The sequence below is a fragment of the Hemiscyllium ocellatum genome, chromosome 1 (genome assembly GCF_020745735.1).
Source record: "Hemiscyllium ocellatum isolate sHemOce1 chromosome 1, sHemOce1.pat.X.cur, whole genome shotgun sequence".
NCBI lineage: Eukaryota > Metazoa > Chordata > Chondrichthyes > Orectolobiformes > Hemiscylliidae > Hemiscyllium > Hemiscyllium ocellatum.
Genome location: NC_083401.1, coordinates 155,642,799 through 155,662,683, shown reverse-complemented (window position 1 = coordinate 155,662,683; position 19,885 = coordinate 155,642,799).

The window sequence follows — 19,885 nt, the reverse complement described above, 5'->3', positions numbered from 1 at the left end:
ATAGCTATAGGAGGGACGCTAAGGGATTAGAGGGTAATAGCTTTAGGTAGGAGGCTGAGGGATTGGAGGGTTTGAGCTGTAGGGAATAGGCTGAGGGATTGGAGGGTTATAGCTATAAGGAGGAGACTGAGGGATAGGAGGGTTTGAGCTGTAGGGAAGAGGTTGAGGGATTTGAGAGTTTGATCTATAGGGATGAGGCTGAGGGATTGGAGGATTTGAGCTGTAGGGAAGAGGCTGAGGGATTGGAGGGTTTGAGCTATAGGGAAGAGGCTGAGGGATTGGAGGGTTTGAGCTATAGGGAGGAGGCTGAGGAATTGGAGGGTTTGAGCTATGGGGGGTGGCTGAGGGATTGGAGGGTTTGAGCTATATGTAGGAGGCTGAGGGATTGGAGAGTTATAGCTATAGGGAGGAGGCTGAGGGATTGGAGGGTTATAGCTATAGGAGGGACTCTGAGGGATTGGAGGGTTATAGCTGTAGGGAACAGGCTGAGGGATTGGAGGGTTATAGCTATAAGGAAGAGACTGAGGGATTGGAGGGTTTGAGCTATAGGGAGGAGGCTGAGGGATTGGAGGATTTGAGCTGTAGGGAAGTGGCTGAGGAATTGGAGGGTTTGAGCTATAGGGAGGAGGTTGAGGGATTGGAGGGTTTGAGCTATAGGGGGGAGGCTGAGGGATTGGAAGGTTATAGCTATAGGGAGGAGACTGAGGGATTGGAGGGTTATAGCTGTAGGGAACAGGCTGAGGGATTGGAGGGTTATAGCTATAAGGAGGAGACTGAGGGATTGGCGGGTTTGAGCTATAGGGAGGAGACTGAGGGATTGGAGGGTTTGAGCTATGGGGAAGATGCTGAGAGATTGGAGGGTTTGAGCTGTAGGGAAGAGGTTGAGGGATTGCAGGGTTATAGCTATAGGGATGAAGCTGAGGCATTGGAGGATTTGAGCTGTAGGGAAGGGGCTGAGAAATTGGAGGGTTTGAGCTGTAGGGAAGAGGCTGAGGGATTGGAGGGTTTGAGCTGTAGGGAGGAGGTTGAGGGATTGGAGGGTTTAAGCTATAGAAAGGAGACTGAGGGATTGGAGAGTTATAGCTATAGGGAGGAGACTGAGGGATTGGAGGATTATAGCTATAGGGAGGAGACTGACGGATTGGAGGGTTTGAACTATAGGGAACAGACTGAGGGATTGGAGGGTTTGAGCTATAGGGAGGAGGCTGAGGAATTGGAGGGTTTTTAGCTATAGGGAGGAGGCTGAGGAATTGGAGGGTTTGAGCTATAGGGAGGATGCTGAGGTTTGGAGAGTTATAGCTATAGGGAGGAGGCTGAGGGATTGGAGGGTTATATCTATAGGGAGGAGGCTGAGGGATTGGAGGTTTATAGCTATAGGAGGGACGCTGAGGGATTGGAGGGTTATAGCTATAGGGAGGAGGCTGAGGGATTGGAGGGTCATAGCTATAGGAGGGATGCTAAGGGATTGGAGGGTAATAGCTTTAGGTAGGAGGCTGAGAGATTGGAGGGTTTGAGCTGTAGGGAACAGGCTGAGTGATTGGAGGGTTATAGCTATAAGGAGGAGACTGAGGGATTGGAGGGTTTGAGCTATTGGGAAGATGCTGAGGGATTGGAGGGTTTGAGCTGTAGGGAAGAGGTTGAGGGATTTGAGAGTTTGATCTATAGGGATGAGGCTGAGGGATTGGAGAATTTGAGCTATAGGGAAGTGGTTGAGGGATTGCAGGGTTATAGCTATAGGGATGAAGCTGAGGCATTGGAGGATTTGAGCTGTAGGGAAGAGGCTGAGGGATTGGAGGGTTTCAGCTGTAGGGAGGAGGCTGAGGGATTGGAGGGCTATATCTATAGGGAGGAGGTTGAGGGATTGGAGGGTTTAAGCTATAGGGAGGAGGCTGAGGGATTGGAGGGTTATAACTATAGGGAGGAGGCTGAGGGATTGGAGGGTTATAACTATAGGGAGGAGGCTGAGGGATTGGAGGGTTATAGCTACAGGAGGGACGCTGAGGGATTGGAGGGTTATAACTATAGGTAGGAGGCTGAGGTAGTGGAGGGTTATAGCTAAGGTAGGAGGCTGAGGGATTGGAGGGTTTGAGCTGTAGGGAACAGGCTGAGGGATTGGAGGGTTATAGCTATAAGGAGGAGGCTGAGGATTGGAGGGTTATAGCTATAGGGAAGAGGCTGAGGAATTGGAGGGTTTGAGCTGTAGGGAGGTGGCTGAGGGATTGGAGGGTTTGAGCTATAGCGAGGTGGCTGAGGGATTGGAGGATTATAGCTATAGCGAGGTGGCTGAGGGATTGGAGGAATTGAGCTAAAGGGAAGAGGCTGAGGAATTGGAGGGTTTGAGCTATAGGGAGGAGGCTGAGGGATTGGAGGGTTATAACTATAAGGAGGAGACTGAGGGTTGGAGGGTTATAACTATAAGGAGGAGGCTGAGGGTTGGAGGGTTATAGCTATAAGGAGGAGGCTGATGGATTGGAGGGTTTGAGCTGTAGGGAATAGGCTGAGGGATTGTTAGATTTGAGTTATAGGGAGGAGGCTGAGGGATTGGAGGATTATAGCTATAGGCAGGAGGCTGAGGGATTGGAGGGTTTGAGCTGTAGGGAACAGGCTGAGGGATTTGAGGGTTATGGCTACAAGGAGGAGGCTGAGGGATTGGAGGGTTTGAGCTATAGTGAGGAGGCTGAGGAATTGGATGGTTTGAGCTATAGGGAAGAGGCTGAGGGATTGGAGGGTAATAGCTATACGGAAGAGGTTGAGGGACTGGAGGGTTTGAACTATAGGGAGGAGGCTGAGGGATTGCATGCAATTAAAATGACACGTTGAACAAACCTAGATTGCTGTTAAGTCTTTCATTTTTAAAATGGGTTGCCGGTTTTTGGTTCTTTAATCTGTAAATCCCAGAACTTCTTTTAAGTCACATTCTTGTTGAGTCATACTGAAGGATACTGCCAGATTTGTTAAGGCATATGGATCACATTTTCAACAAACTAACTCTTTGCTTTATTATCCCTTATGTGGTGGTTTGGCTGCTCTTTCTCTGCTCTGGTTCACTGATAGAATATCTCATCGGGGTCACCAGCCAGGATCTCAGAGGGAGCTTATGTCTCCCAGGAGACAACTGACTCCATGTGGGCAAATGAAAAGGAGCAGGAGGTGTGATTATCACAGAATATGAGTGTCAACACAGCTACAATGATGTCTAATGTCAGCCTACATGGCCTCCTACCAGTGGTCACAAATAACCTGAACTTTCAGGGTGTGGAATCTCTTGCAGGTTGTTTTATATTAGATACTATACAATATTGAAACAGTCCCTTTGGCCCAAGTCCACACCGACCCTCTGAAGACCAACCCATTCCCCCTTCCTTACATTTACTAATGCACCTAACTCTATGGGCAATTTAGCGTGGCCAATTCACCTAGCCTGCACATCTTTAGATTGTAGGAGGAAACCAGAGCACCCGGAGGAAACCCACGCAGACACGGGGAGAATGTGCAAACTCCACACAGACAGTTGCCTGAGGCTGGAATCGAACGCAGGTCCCCGATGCTGTGAGGCAGCAGTGCTAACCACTGAGCCACCATGCTGCCCTCAGTTGATGAAGATTCCAGACTGATGTAAGGGCATAATGAAACAAAGAACTATAGATGCTCAAGATTTAAAACAAAAACAAACTGCTGGTGATACTCAGAAAGTCTGGTAGCATCTGTAGAGAGAAAACAGAGTTGAGTTCAAGGTTAAATTACAATGACTCTTCTTCAAGAACATGCACAGGTATACACGTACATGTATATAATGTAAGGACAACTTGACTGACATGTGAGAAACCCGCAGTGAATCCAGCCACTGTAGTAAGAGCTGGTGGCCTCACTCGTGACAAAGGTGATTTGGACTATGCAATTATGGGAGCAGTTTGAGACATCTTTGAAATGTCACTAGCAGATCTCTAGAATAAAGTCAGTGGCAAGGAAATTTACTAACGTTAGAATTAGGTTTAATTGTCATGTCCAGTCAAGTACACATACAGGAGAACAGTGAAAAGTGTGCAAAGGCACTGGGGTGGGACTTAGCCTAGCATGGGTGAAAGTGTGCCTAGTGGGAGGAGCAGTATGGAGAGTATGCTACCCCATGGTTAAAGAAGGACTGTCATGTTTAACTTTTAGATTCTTTTTTTCCTACTTTATACTAAGAAAATCAGTAATTCGAACGTTTAAACTTATTTCTTTATTTTTCTATTTTTTATACCTAAGACTTTCTACCGAGGTGCTGCAAAACCTTAATGATCCTGAACAATATGAGTTAATTTTAATCCAGACCTTAATCCAGAAGGCTGCAGATGTGCACAATGTCCTCCTGTGAAAGTCAGAGTCCAATGAGGCGCGAGTGCTCTGTCATGTTGAGAAAGCTCACTGTTCCCACTGCTCCTCATTTCTCACCCTCCTACTGTACAAATCGCTCCCAGGCTGCTGTGAAAAAACCGACTGCAGAAAATTGAGATGGAGATGAGAAAATACCAAGCTGGGTGAAAGTTCTTTCGAAACATTGGACGTGATTTCAAAGCAGTGAAATCAGACTCCCAGACAAATCCCTGTTAGCACTAACAGTTTAGAATGTCTGGGCATAAGCTTTGTGATTTCTTTAAAGGCTTTTCAATGCGTTAGCTATTATTGTTCAAGGACTCCACACTGTGTTCTCAACTTGTTGACTCTGGTAAGTAGCCAGAATGCTGGATTAAGTTCTCAGTTAATTGTCACTTCCTTTATTTTAGATGTTTAATCAGCAGTAGCTCCCTCCAGTCCTTTAGATTAGATTAGATTAGACTTACAGTGTGGAAACAGGCCCTTCGGCCCAACAAGTCCACACCGACCCGCCGAAGCGCAACCCACCCATACCCCTACATTTACCCCTTACCTAACACTACGGGCAATTTAGCTTGGCCAATTCACCTGACCCGCACATCTTTGGACTGTGGGAGGAAACCGGAGCACCCGGAGGAAACCCACGCAGACACGGGGAGAACGTGCAAACTCCACACAGTCAGTCGCCTGAGTCGGGAATTGAACCTGGGTCTACAGGCGCTGTGAGGCAGCAGTGCTAACCACTGTGCCACCGTGCCGCCCATTTAGACCTGCCCATGTTGAACAAATATGAGAACAACTAACGTGTACATCTTCTTAGCCTATGGAAAAATCTTACATCTCCCCAAGTGTCTATCCTGTAATTATTTTCAGATCTGCAGACTACTTGCACTGATAATATTCCTTAGTGACTCCAATAAACATTGCTGTCAGTGAGCCCATCACACAAGAAATGCAGATTTGAAGGTAACTTTTCAACTGAAAATAAGAATGCTGTCAGTAACTGCAAAAAGCAAAAATGGAATTCCATTGTAAATTTAAGCTAATCACTGGAAATAATTTATTCATGTCATCCTGACAAAATGCTGAGAGCTGCAACACAGATTTTAAAGAGTACAATTTTGCTGCATACTCTGCTTTCCTCATAATTCTTTTTGTCTGCAGTTTCAGTTTAATCAAACCCATGACTAACTACACTGCCTCTATCTGCTGATTTCTTAGAATCCCTACAGTGTGCAAACAGGCCCTTCAGCCCAACAAGTCCACATGATTCTCTGAGGAGTATCCCACCCAAACCCATTCCCCATTATCCTACATTTACCCTTGACTAATGCATCTGAACACTGTGGGCAATTTAGCATGGCCAGTTGACAACTGAAAGATTTAAACTAGGTTTATTTAAAAAGGTCAGTTACTCTCTCTAAGGCATGTCACTCATTCATTAACATGGAAATTACACTGGGTAGAATTTAATCCAGTGATTGAGAATCTCACTTGTCCACTAGAGAATCAGAGAGAGCCCTATGCCATGTTCTTTAGGGGAGATCAAAACCTTCTCTACAATCAAGTGATGGAAACACCATCCCCTAGAGCTGCTGGACAACCAGATCACCATTGTTGCCACCATATGCCCAGTGTCAGCAAGGAATCCGTGGCACATGTGAATGAGGGTGGGATAGGGGTCACAGGGAAGGAGTTCACTAACTGGGAGAGCAACCTAAAGTATAAAGCTAAAAAGAAAAAAAAGCTATATTTAAAAATGAAGGTACTGATTGTACTGGAGCTCTGTTTTGAAGTATACAAGACAAATTGGATCACTATTTCATTCTGGCATCCACCTTCGGAAAGTAGGGGTGAAAGGAAGGACATTGGGATAGTTTCCAGTTCTCTCTTCCCTCACAACCCCTAACCACTTCCCAATGTCAGATCCCTCGAATCTCTCTTCCCTGAAGCCAACAAATAAATGTGATGGAGTTTGCTTCTGGGCTTCCAGATTGGCATATTTAAATACCTGTGATTTAACATTTAACATTGAGATTGAAAGCCCATACATGAGCCTTCAAGATTTAATCAGGAAAGGAAGGTGGTGGGATCCCTACCCATTATCCTTCTACTGAATTAATAGAGACCTTCCAAGCTCACCTAACACAGGCTAGTACATATTTCAATGAGTAACTGTGGCTCAGTGGTTAGCACAGTGCCAGAGACCTGGGTTCAATTCCCACCTCGGGCAACTGTCTGTGTGGAGTTTGCACATTCTCCCAGTGTCTGTGGGGGTTTCCTCCGGGTACTCTGGTTTCCTCCCACAGTCCAAAGATGTACAGGTCAGGTGAATTGGCTGTGCTAAATTGCCCGTACTGTTAGGTGCATTAGTCAGAGGGAAATGTAGGGGAGTGGGTCTTGGTCGGTTACTCTTCGGAGGGTGGGTGTGGACTTGTTGGGCCAAAGGGCCTGTTTCCACACTATAGGGAATCTAATCCAAAATGGTGCTATCTCTAGATGCCACTGATACAGAAGCTGAATTGATTAAAAGCTACTGGACATGTTCAAAAAAAGCCATTGGCCAATTTTAGAATCAGAGGGTAGAATTTTATAGTTCACCATCAGCATTTTGATGGCTCCTAAATACAGCATGTGGACTGACCACTGCCTACCCACTTACCTCTAGAGGAGGTAGAGGTATTAAGCAGCCAATCCATTCTTCCCTGCAATAAATTCTATTGAGCATGTGGTTTATTTTCCATTCTGCCAGCCCATGTGGCCTCCTGAAGTTTATCCTTACTTCCCGACTGTTCATTGTACTTCTCAATGTAGATACAAACTTATGCTCTGTACACCTGTGTCTAGCTAGAATAATTTTATCAAGAAAAGGAGTTGCATTCATACTGAGAGCTTTACTTTCTCTCAGTGGGAAGTGCAACTATTCATCATGATTCTATTTCCTCTCACTCAGACAATTTATTATCAGTTTACAGTGCTTCTGCCCCTTTTATTCTATAGCTCCGACCCTACTGACATGTGAAACTTTATCAAAAGCCTTTTTGAAGTCCATGAACACAATATCAAGTTGTAACAATTCTCACTGTAATCTCAATTTGATTAAAATAAAACTCAAACAAGTTACATATAATTTGCCTTTAACAAGTTTTATTAGCTTTCTTTAATTAATCCATGCTTGCCCCAGTAGCTACTAATTTAGTCCTAAGTTATCATGTCTTAAAGTTCTCCTGCCCCTAAGGTTAAATTGATTGGCCTGTTGCTTCTCTGTTTACCATTACAGCATTTCTTGAAATAATCACCAATTCTTGAGACTTGCAATTCTCCAGTCCTCTGACACACCCCAAAACTAAGGAGATTTTGTCTCATACTTCCATAGATTTCATCTATGCTCACCTCAGTTTTGTGGGTTTTATTCCATCTTTCTGATCAGACAGAAGTACTGGCTAACATTTCTAAATTACTCTTTTTCTTCATGATGCAAAGTTTGAATTTCTTTGTATTATCAGCAACATCATCAACGTGGGAAAGCTACTGGTGCCCCATTTGTCAAGTGCAAGTTGCAACTCTCATTCCTTTTGCACTAGTAATGTTGCACTCTGATACAGCTCTCTGAAAGATGTCGCTGCTCACTCTGAGATTCTGCTGACCAATTCCTTCAGATTGATTTGAGATAGGGACGCATGATGAAGCAATCAGGTGAATGTCTCACCTTATTCTTGTGCACTTCGGCCCTTTCATAGAACTTTGTGCCATTTCGCAAGATAAAGTAATTTATCCCAAGCCTTCCAACATAGACCTTCACTTAAAGGAAGTTTGAATCAGTTTAAAAAAAAATGTAATTCTGCACATGCTGGAAATCTGAGATAAAAAAAATGCTGGAGAAACTGAGCACATCTGTTAGCATCGGTGCAGAAAGAAGCAGAGTTAACATTTCAAGTCAAGTGGGCTCTTACTGGAACCAAAGAAGACTCATACTGGATTCGAAACACCAACTCTGTTTTCCTCTCTCAACAGCTGTTGCCACATTTGTTGAATTTCTCCGCACTTTCAGTTTTATTTAAGCTCACATCAGTAACTAGTAGAACAACGTTACAGCCTGATCTATACACTTGCTTCAGGTTGAAGGGAAGTCTTGAGAGAGATGTGGGCTTGTTGCCTGCATCCAGTAATAGCAAAGTCCCAGAGAGGTGGCAGGAGAATAATCCTTCTGCAATTTACACAACCTTCATTCTCATGGGCATGTACAGTACATTTAATTAATCTCCTAAAGTGAAGTTCAGTAACGTTTCTTCTGCAGGCACTTAAGTAAAATATTATACTTTTGTTCCCTTGGCTAACTAAATTATTTAAAAGAAACCATGCTTGTGATCTCTCAGTGCATGCTACCATTCTGATCCATGGAGCTTATGAATTTCTCACTCTATATTTACTCTCATAGTCTTCAAATCTACTTCAACTATATCAAATATATTTATTAAGGTTTGCATATGAAGTACCTGTGGGAACAATCCTTTTCCAGTATTTTTATCTCTTGACACTTGTTAATTCTTCTTTTACATTTATTATTTCTAGGAAAATAACTTTACCGCTCTGATTTGTCTCTGTTCTATAATTTGTTCCATGTCGATAATGCCACATGCCTTGCACTCCAGGCACAGTGAGGTTTATAGCAGACAACATTTCAAAATGAAATTAATTACTTCTCAAAAAGGTTTTTCAAGATAGGATTGCTCCAATGAGATTTTAATCCATTTCATTTCTTATTTTCTTCATTCAATTTGTAAATTGTTGTTGAAATGTGTAGCTGAAAGATTTAGACTCAGGACAGAATGCGTACCGAATGCGTACCTAATGAACAGGCAAACAGCGGTACTATTAAATCCAATGAACTTTAAGGAACTGTAAATAACTGTAGGAAGATAGAAGACTCAAAGGAGTTGGGGAAGACTAAGGAATTAAATTGATGCTGTCTGTGCAGCAGGAACCAAGCATTTCTCATTATAACCCAAGAGAACTTGAAAATGAATCAAAGAGGTTTGAGGTGAGTAAGGAGCATGAACAATGGATCATGGGAAAAAGATATCTGTAGGGAAATTAGTAAAACATTGAATCTATAAAGGGTGTAAATTATTAATAAAATTCTAGTAAATGCCTGAATTTGTGAAGATTTGAAGGAAAGAATTATTGAAGAGACAAAATTGAGAAATAGTCAATGAGATGGAGACATTCAGCTGATAAATTAACATAATTATTAAAGCAGTGTTGGAGAAATTCAGCAGGTCTGGCAGTATCTGTGAACAGACAACAGAAATTAAAATGTTTAATCTGAAGAAGACTCATATTGGACGCAAAATGTTAACTCTGTTTGCCAGACAATGACTGTCTCCAATAAGTTGCAATCTAATAAAAGCTTCTCAATCTTCAATGATCTTCAATATCATTGCTGAATCCCCCATTATCAGTATCCTGGGGTTACCATTGATCAGAAACTCAACTAGACTCTCCATATAAATATAGTGGCTATAAGAGCAGGTCAGATACTGCAATGAGTAACTCACCTCCTGACTCCCCAGTGACAGCCCAACATCTACAAGGCACAAGTCTAAGTGTCTGGATGCATGCAGCTCCAACAACACTATCTAGGACAAAGCAAACTCTTCATTGGCCCCACATCCACAAACATCTTCTCCTTGATCGCTAACATTTAGTAGCAGCAGTCTGTATCATTTACAACATGCACTGCAGAAATTCAAGAAAGATCCTTAGGTAAAGCCTTCCAAACCTATGACCACTTCTTGAAGGACAAGGACAGCAGATACATGGGAAACATCTCCTGCAAGTTCCTCTCCAAGCCACTCACCATCCTCAGTTGGAAATATATTGCTGTTACTTCAAAATCCTGCTATTTTTCTCCTGAAAGGCATTGTGAGTCTACGTAGTACATGGAATGCAAAGGTTCAAAGGGGAGTTCATTATTACATTCTCAAGGCCAAATAAGGACGTGCCATAACAATTAGCCAGGCAGCAATGCCCATGTCCCACGAGTGAATTAAAAATGTAATTATAATTTAAACTACTAATTAAAATATTTTTCCTGAATATTCATAATTTCCTGTTTTTACAACCTACGCTATAGCACGAAATAGGCGTTAAAATAATTGCTAATATTTTCATTTATTTCTAAACGTTGCTTACAGCCATAGAGATCTCCAGCAAGAGAAAAGGCCCTCAGTCCAACTTGGCCATGCCACCCAGTTTTCACAATTTAAACTGGTCCCATTTGTCTGCATTTGGTCCAAATCTCACCATATCTATCCCATCCATGGACCTGTCTAAATGCTTCTTAAATGATAAAATTGTTCTCGCTTCCACCACTACCTCTGGCAACTCGTTCCAGATACTTACTATCCTGTGCATGAAAACCTTGCCCCTCTGGACCCTCTCATATCTCTGTCTCTCTCTTCTCTCACCTTAAATCTCTGCTTTCTACCTTTAGACTCCCCCTCCATGGGGAAAGCTGTCAGCCATCTACCTTATCTAGCCTTCTTATGATTTTATCGTACTTTCTATAGTAGGGTGACCAGTACTGCACGCTGTACTCCAAATGTGGCCTCACCAAAGTCTTGTACAGCTGCAACAAGCGATATCCCAACTCCTATACTAAATGATGAAAGCAAGCATTCAGAAAGCCTTCTCACCACCCAGTCTACCTGTGACTCCACTTTCAAGGAGCTATGAACCTGTACCTGAGAACTCTTTGCTCCATAACACTCCCTGGGCCTCTACCATTGACTGTGTAAGTCCTGCCCTGTTACCTTCCCAAAATGCAACTCCTTGTATTCATCTAAATTAAATTCCATATGCCATTCCTCAGCCCACTGGCCCAATTGATCAAGATCTCAATGTATTCCCAGAAAACCTTTGTCACTGTCTACTGTACCAACAATCTTGTGTCATCTGCAAACCTATTAACCATACCTCCTAAATTCTCATCCAAGTGATTTGTATAAATAACAGGGGCCCAGCACTGATCCCTGTGGCACACCACTGGTCACAAGCCTCCAGTCTGAAAAATAATACTCTACCATCACTCTCTTCTACAATCTAGCCTATTTTGTATCTAATTGGCTAACTCTCCCTGAATTCTGTGAGATTTAACCTTACTCAACCACCTACCATACGCTACCTTGTCAAAGGCCTTGCTAAAGTCCATGTAGACAGCAGCTACCGCTCTGCCTTCATCTACATTCTTGGTCATCCTTTCAAAAAAACTCAATCAAACTCATGATTGTTATTTCTCACGCACAAAGCCATGCCAACTGTACCAACTGCATCCTTGTCTCTCCAAATGCCTATAGGTCATGTCTCTCAGAATCTCCTCTCACAACTTACTCAACACAGATGTCAGCTCACTGATATGTAGTTCTCAGGTATCTCCCTCCAGCCTTTCTTAAATAAGGCACAACATTTAGTGACCCCCCAATTTTCGGGCACTTCACTTGGCAATGATACAAATATCTCCATTAGAGGCCCCACAATTTCCTCCCAAGCCTTCTGCAAAGTTTTGGAATACACTTCATCAAGTCTCAGGGATTTATCTACCCTTATCTTCCTTTACAACTTCCAGCATTTTCTCTTCTGTAATGTGGACACTCTTCAAAACATCACTATTTATTGTTCCATGTTCCCTAGCATCCAGACCTTTCTCAATGGTAAATACTGGTGAGAAATATTCATTTAGGATCTCACCCAGCTTTTGTGGATCTACATATAGCTGACCTTATTGATCTCTAAGAGGCCCTATTCTCTCCCTAGCTACTCTCTTTCTGCATGAACCACTGATCAATAGTGCAAAGCCTTAGGTTGTATCAACACAAAATAAGGTTTTGAGCTCATAAAAGGGAGAGATTAATATTCTGCATTAAGAACAAAAAATGTTGGAAGTATTCAGCAGGCCATGCAACATTTGTGGAGGGAAGGAGGGAGAGTTAATGTCCTGGATCATGTTGGAAGAGTAACAGCTTGCTAATAATGGAGATTGTTCATCAGGAAAGTCAGCTAGCAATTTCAGGGAAGTAAAAGAGATGGCATGAGATTTGAATCTCAAAAGCTTGCTGGTCAACTTACACATCCTCCTATTAGCTCTCGTTCTTACTTTTCTATTTAATTTTATGAACTTATTGACTTTGCACAATAATTAGCCCATTGCCCATTGTCTGTTAATTCATTGCAAACTTGACTGAGTTTTTTGAGGAAGTAACAAAGATGATTGATGAGGGTAGGGCAGTTGTCTATATGCATTTTATGACAAACATTTGACAAGGTCCCTCATGGCTGGTCCAGAGAATTAAATCACATGTATCCATGGTGAGATTACAAGTTGGATACAAAATTGTTGTGTCATAGAAAACAGATGGTAGTTGTTTTTGAAATAAGGCTGGAAATGTCAAAATGCTAGGGGCATAGGTTTAAGGCGAGAGGGGAAAAAATTTAAAAGAGACGTGCGAGGAAACATTTTTACATAGCGGGCAGCAGATGCCTGGAACAGGCTGTCAGAGGGGATGGTAAAAGCAGAGATTATAGCAATGTTGAAGACGCACTTAGACATATGAACAGGCAGGGAATACAGGGATATGGAACATGTGCAGGCAGATGGGATTAGGTTAGAATGGCATCATGGTCGGCACTGACATAGTGGGCCGAAGGGCCTATCTCGGTGCTGTACTGTTCTATGTTTTTGGTACCTTATTAATATCATGGTAAGTGTGATATAATCTGATGCTAGTCAGTCTCTGAAAAAGAATATCAACACTTTAAACTGCTTAGTCTTATTTTGTGCATAGTGAGGTATTTAAAAGATGTTGAAAATGTAAACATTTAAATTCTTAAGTTGATCTTCGTTTATCTGCCTCTCTTTATTTCTCTTTGTCTCATGTACTAATCTTTATTTTCCCTGGGTGGCAGTGTGTGCTGTGAGGAGGGTGCTAAGATGCTCTAGGGTGATTTGGACAGACTGGCTGAGTGGGCAAATACCTGGCAAATAAAATATAATGTGGATAAATGTGAGGTTATCCACTTTGGTCACAGAAACAAGAAGGCACATGATTATGTGAATGATGACAATTTATAAAAAGGTGAGGAGCAACAAGACCTGGGTGTTCTGATGGAACAGTCACTGAAGCAGGCAGTGAGGAGAGCTAATGGCATGCTTTCCTTCATAGTGAGACCGGTTGAGTAAAGGAATAAAGATATCTTGCTGCAGTTATACAGGGCCTTGGTGAGGCCACACCATGAGTGTTGAGTGAAGCTTTGGCCTCCTAGTCTGAAGGAAATTCTTGCTATTGAGGAAGTCCAGTGAAGATTCACCAGACTGATTCCCAGGATGGCAGGACTGACAGATGAGGAAAGGCTGGATCGACTGGGCTTGGATTTACTGGAATTTAGAAGAATGGGGGTGGGAGATCTCATAGAAACATAAATCCTTGATGGGACTGGCCAGGGTAGATGTGGGAAGAATGTTCCCGATGCTGGGGAAAACAAGGGGTCCCAATCTAAGAATATGGGGTAAACCATTCAGGACAGCATAAGGAAGAATTTCTTCACTCAGAAAGGTGTGAAACTGTGGACTTCTCTCCCACAGGAAGCTGTTGGGGCAAGTTCGTTCGATATATTCAAGAGGGCGATGGACATGGCCCTTGAGGCTAAAGAGATCAAGGGGTATGGAGAGAGGGTGGGAATGAGATACTGAGATTGCATCATCAGCCATGATCATATTGAATGGGCCAAATGGCCTCCTCCTGCACCTATATTCTGCGTTTCTATGTTCTTTTCTCAGTTATTCAATTTCTTTACAAGATTCTCTGTTCCTGGCTCAAAGTTTATCCTTCGTTTAGCCTCACCATTTTTTGACAGAAGTGAACAAAATTAACAGAAAGGTTCATCTATGTGAGAAAATAATTATTATGCATTTCTGAAGTTAGTTATCATCTGATTATAGAAATGTTAGGTTTTATGAGTTGGGATGGATATCATAGAGGAAGATATGTACCATGCATCTTTTCTTTGATAAATATGCCTCAATTTGAGACAAGGATGATAGTGCACAGTTACCTGCAAGGCATGTGTCAATCCCATTTCAACAGTACGAAACACCAGCATAAAGGAGGCAGACAACATTTCATGTACTTACTCCAGCCTTTTGTCCATCTATCCATTTTTATACCTCATTACCTGTTGCAGAGACTTTATTTACAATCTGGAACACACTGGAATTTTCTAGAACTTTCCCTCTACATCTTTTCCTTCACTTGTAGAAATCTTCTTAAAATCCACCATTTCTACAAATGATCGTTGCTTCTGATCATTGCTCTACTTCCCTCCTTTCTACGATTGATATTGTTATAACGGACCTATTTAGAAAATATTTTGATACGATTCTGCGTACTGATTGAGTATACAGGTGGATGGGTAGCAAAATTCGGCCACAGTTTTGGTAGCAAAATGACTTCCTCGCTGGGTGCACACACTTTCTGGACAGGTTGGGTCAAGAACCAACTTGCTCATGGTGTTACTGGGGCCAAAGTTATTCAGAGCTGAAAATGTGTTGCTGGAAAAGCGCAGCAGGTCAGGTAGCATCCAAGGAACAGGAGATGACGATTCGGGCATAAGCCCTTCTTCAGGCTTATGCCCGAAACGTTGAATCTCCTGCTCCTTGGATGCTGCCTGACCTGCTGCGCTTTTCCAGCAACACATTTTCAGCTCTGATCTCCAGCATCTGCAGACCCTCACTTTCTCCCCAAAGTTATTCAGGTCTTGATGTCTGTAGTGCCATTTGCAACACTGCAGCTAGCCTCTATATTTGAAAATACATTCAGCATGAGCAAGCACAAACTCCTCCCACATCCAGAGTTATTTAAAGGCATTGTAAACAACTGTTGCAGTTCGTTGCTGATTCGTTTTTATTGATATGTGTTGGAGAACAGTTAAGTGGCTCAAAATGTTGGTTGAAATTGGTGAGGTCAACAGAGGTCAACCTGCACAGATAGAGTCATAGAGATGTACAGCATGGAAACAGACGTGAGAAAGTGTGAGGTCATGCATTCTGGTAGGAAGACGAGAGGCATGGACTATTTTCTAAATGGGGAAAAAAATTAAGAAATCTGAAGTGAAAAGGGACACGGTAGGTCTAGTCCAGGATTCACTTACAGGTTGAATCCATAGTTAGGAAGGCAAATGCAATGATGGCATTTATTTCAAGTGGGCTAGAATATAAAAACAGGGATGTAATTCTGAGGGTTTATAGGTTCTGCTCAGGCTACATTCAGAATACTGTAAGCAATTTTGGGCCCCAGTATCTCAGGGAGGAAGGGTCCATGGGAGATTCACGAGAATGATACCAGGAATAACATTTGAGGAACATTTGTGGACTCTGGGCCTACACTCGATGGAGTTTAGAAGGATGGGGGAGGGGGTTGGGAAATCTAATTGAAACTTACAGAATAATGAAAGGCCTGGATAGAGTGGATGTTGGGAAGATGTTTCCAATGGTAAGAGAGACTACAACCAGAGGGCACAGCCTTAGAGTAAAGGGAAACTTCTTTAGAATGGAAGTGAAGAGAAACTTCTTCAGCCAGAGTGATGAATCTATGGAATTCATTGCCACAGAAGGTGTGGAGGCCAGGTCATTGAGTATATTTAAGACCATGATAGGTAGGTTCTTGATTGTCAAAGGGATCAAAGGTTATGGGGAGAAGGCAGGAGAATGGGGTTGAGAAACTTATCAGCCTTGATTGAATGGTGGAGCAGACCCGATGGGCTGAATGGCCTAATTTCTGCTCCTATGTCTTGTGGTCACCATCTAAACCAGGAGCAGTATGTGCAACAGCTGCATTTTACAAAGGAAATGTTCATAGAATTCTGCTACCTCTTGTAATCAGACATGAAACCGCCAATGATACTGATAGTAGCTGGGAATGTTACCATAGCCCTAAATTCATTCCACTGAATTTCCTTGGAGCAGGGAGCAGATTAAACAACTCACAGTGTGATGTCCACTTCAGCATCAAAGAGATACCAGAGGCTCCCAGTGCCTGGAATGTGTCTTCAGTTTGTTGTCTCTAGACAGAGAGAAGCAGTTTGGAATGTGCATCTGGCTGTGCCAGGGGAGGATCTGCTCATGTTACAGAGTAAAAAATGAGGTCTGCAGATGCTGGAGATCAGAGCTGAAAATGTGTTGCTGGTTAAAGCACAGCAGGTCAGGCAGCATCCAAGGAATAGGAAATTCGACGTTTCGGGCATAAGCCCTTCATCAGGAATGAGGAGAGGGTGCCAGGCAGGCTAAGATAAAAGGTAGGGAGGAGGGACTTGGGGGAGGGGCGATGGAGATGTGATAGGTGGAAGGAGGTCAAGGTGAGGGTGATAGGCTGGAGTGGGGTGGGGGCGGAGAGGTCAGGAAGAAGATTGCAGGTTAGGAGGGCGGTGCTGAGTTGAGGGAACCGACTGAGACAAGGTGGGGGGAGGGGAAATGAGGAAACTGGAGAAATCTGAGTTCATTCCTTGTGGTTGGAGGGTTCCCAGGCGGAAGATGAGGCGCTCCTCCTCCAGCCGTCGTGTTGTTATGTTCTGCCGGTGGAGGAGTCCAAGGACCTGCATGTCCTCGGTGGAGTGGGAGGGAGAGTTAAAGTGTTAACTCATGTTACAGAGTGCCATGTATGGCTTTGTGCATATTGCATCTCAATGCTGAGCTGCACTCTAACTGTAAAGTTGCCCAGTGCACATCATGCTGCTGCATACCTGATTTCCACCAGCTTTCATGGTTCTTTTACTCTTTGTTAGCTTGCTGTCCCTCAACTTTTCAGTCTCCAAACTGCAGGGTATCACCGAATTTCATAGAATCCCCACAGCATGGAAACAGGCCATTCAACTCTACACTGACCCTTTGAAGAGTATCTCAACCAAACGCATTCTCTATTACTTTACATTTACCCCTAACCTACACATCCCTGAACACCATGGACAATTTAGCTTGGCCAATTCACCTAACCTGCACATCTTTGAATTGTAGGAGGAAACCAGAGCACCTGAAGGAAACCCATGCAGACACGGGGAGAACGTGCAAACTCCACACAGTCAGCCAAGGCTGGAATTGAACGCAGGTCCCTGTCGCAGTGCTAACCACTGAGCCACCGAGATGCTACTCAGGGTGACGAGCGTTATCCACTTGGTATCTGACCTTTCACTCTATCTACAAGCCTTTTTGTAAATTCACTCATGGGATTTGTACAACACTGGTTCGACTAGCATTTATTGTTCATTGAGAAGGTGGTAGTGAGTTGTCTACTTGAGCCGTTGCTGTTCTTCTTCAGAATCACGCTGTTACAAGATGGATCACTGAAAAGAATTCTGGGGCACTGAATCAATGGTTCAGCTGCCGAGACTACTTCACAGAGAAGCCCCATCACCCCCCACCCCCCCCCCCCCCCCCCCCCCCCATTCCCCCCACCTCCCCACTGAACCACAATGTAATTATTTTTATGGTTTGTTGCATTCTCCACTGAGGCACAAAGCTGCTTCCCTTTTATTAGCCCAGGGTGTAGAGTATACAATCAGGAAGGCATGTTACAACTTTATAAAACATTCGTTAGGTGGAATACTATGCGTAGTTCTGATTGCCACTCTATCGGAGTACGTGATTCCTCAGGAGAGGACACAGAGGAGATTCACCAGGGTGCTGCCTGGGATGAAAGGTATCACTTACAAGGAGAGACTGGATAGGCTGGGCTTGTTTTTCTTGGCTTGAGGGGGTGATCTGATTGAGGTACGCAAAATTATGATAGGCATAAACAGAGTAGATCATGAGAATCTCTTCCCAACAGCAGATGTGTCTAAGACCAGAGAGCATAAGATGAAGAAAAAAAGGTATAGAGGAGATCTGAGATAAAATGTTTTTTATCCAGAAGGTGATAGCTATATGGAACGTGCTGCTGGGAAGTGGTAAAGGCAGGTACTCTCACAACATTTAAGCAATATTTGAATAAGTACTTTAAAAACTTGGGTATAGTAGGATATGAACCGAGTGCAGGAAAATGGGATTAGTGTAGTTTTCCATTTGCTGGTCAGCATAGACTTCATGGGCTGAAGGGCCTATATCTATGCTGTATGACTCTTAGACTAGCCATCGTGAAGTCATCTTTCTTGCAACTAGAAATAAGACTAGCATTTGAGGACAGAACGACAGAGAGGACAACTATAACACTCGCTTTCTGTCAGTTTGTCCATGATTGTCTCATTCAGCTAAAGCATCTTTGAACATAACTCCAATCCCCACTGGACAGCAGTCACCCACTGTATCATCCCTTTGTTATTAGCTATTATCTTGGCTACAATACCGAAATAAAAGACACCAGAAAATAGCCATTACAAACCACCTTTATCAGGCAAATCCTGCAATGTTTTATATAAAACTCAACTAATAAACATATTAATGAGCAGAAGGTGGAATGGGATTGACATAACAGGCTAGAGAATTTGCAACATAGGAGGCAAAACGGAGATAAATCATGTTCCTACATCGGCCCAGGAAGCCCTCCAGGCAGTCCGACAACATTGTTGTGGTCAGTGCCAAACATTTAGCTCCAAGGATCTGGATGCATTCCTGGAATATAAGCTCACATAGACTCCCGACAATGTGGAAACAAGCCCTTTGGCCCAACAAGTCCACACCAACTCTCCAAAGAATAACCCACTAAGCCCCATTGCCCTTACCCTATACTTACTACTAACTAATGCACCTAACCTACACATCCCTGAATACTATGGGACAGTTTAGCATGGCCAATTCACCTAACCTCTGGGAGGAAACCAGAGCACCCGAAGGAAACCCATGCAGCCAGGGGGAGAATGTGCAAACTCCACACAGGCAGTTGCCCGAGGCTGGAATTGAACCTGGGTGCCTGGTACTGTGAGGCAGCAGTGCTAACCGCTGAACCACATCAATGCTTCCTCACCTGCTATTTCCTACCATTTGCAACTTAATCGAACACAGAACTCCATTCTTATCAGCTCTCATGTGCTACCAAGACTCAGAATCTACATATATATCAGATATTCATAGCCTCACCGTTCTCCAGATTTAGTACTTTTGCAAGCTGAATGCATCTCAGAGTTTGGGCAAACTGTTAGCTATTTAAGTGTTACTAGGCACATCATCCAAACACACTGCGCCACACTCACTGATATACTTCCTTCCCTCTTGCAGAACAAGCTAATTCAAAAATCAGGGTCAACAGCAACAAACTACTGGCTGGCAAGTTTGGCAGTACAGTATAATGGGGACAACTTGATTGTCATAGAAACCCTCAGCAGTTGAGCTCAAACTGTGGAAGATGGTGGTGCACTCATCTCCATCCATCTTGTCCCAATCCACTTCCCACAATCTCTGCTTAGTTCGAAGGTACGGAAAGCACTGATTCTTTTCCTCACTTTCCATCAGCCCAATTCTCCAATGGGCAAATTTCTTGGTGCTGAGGCT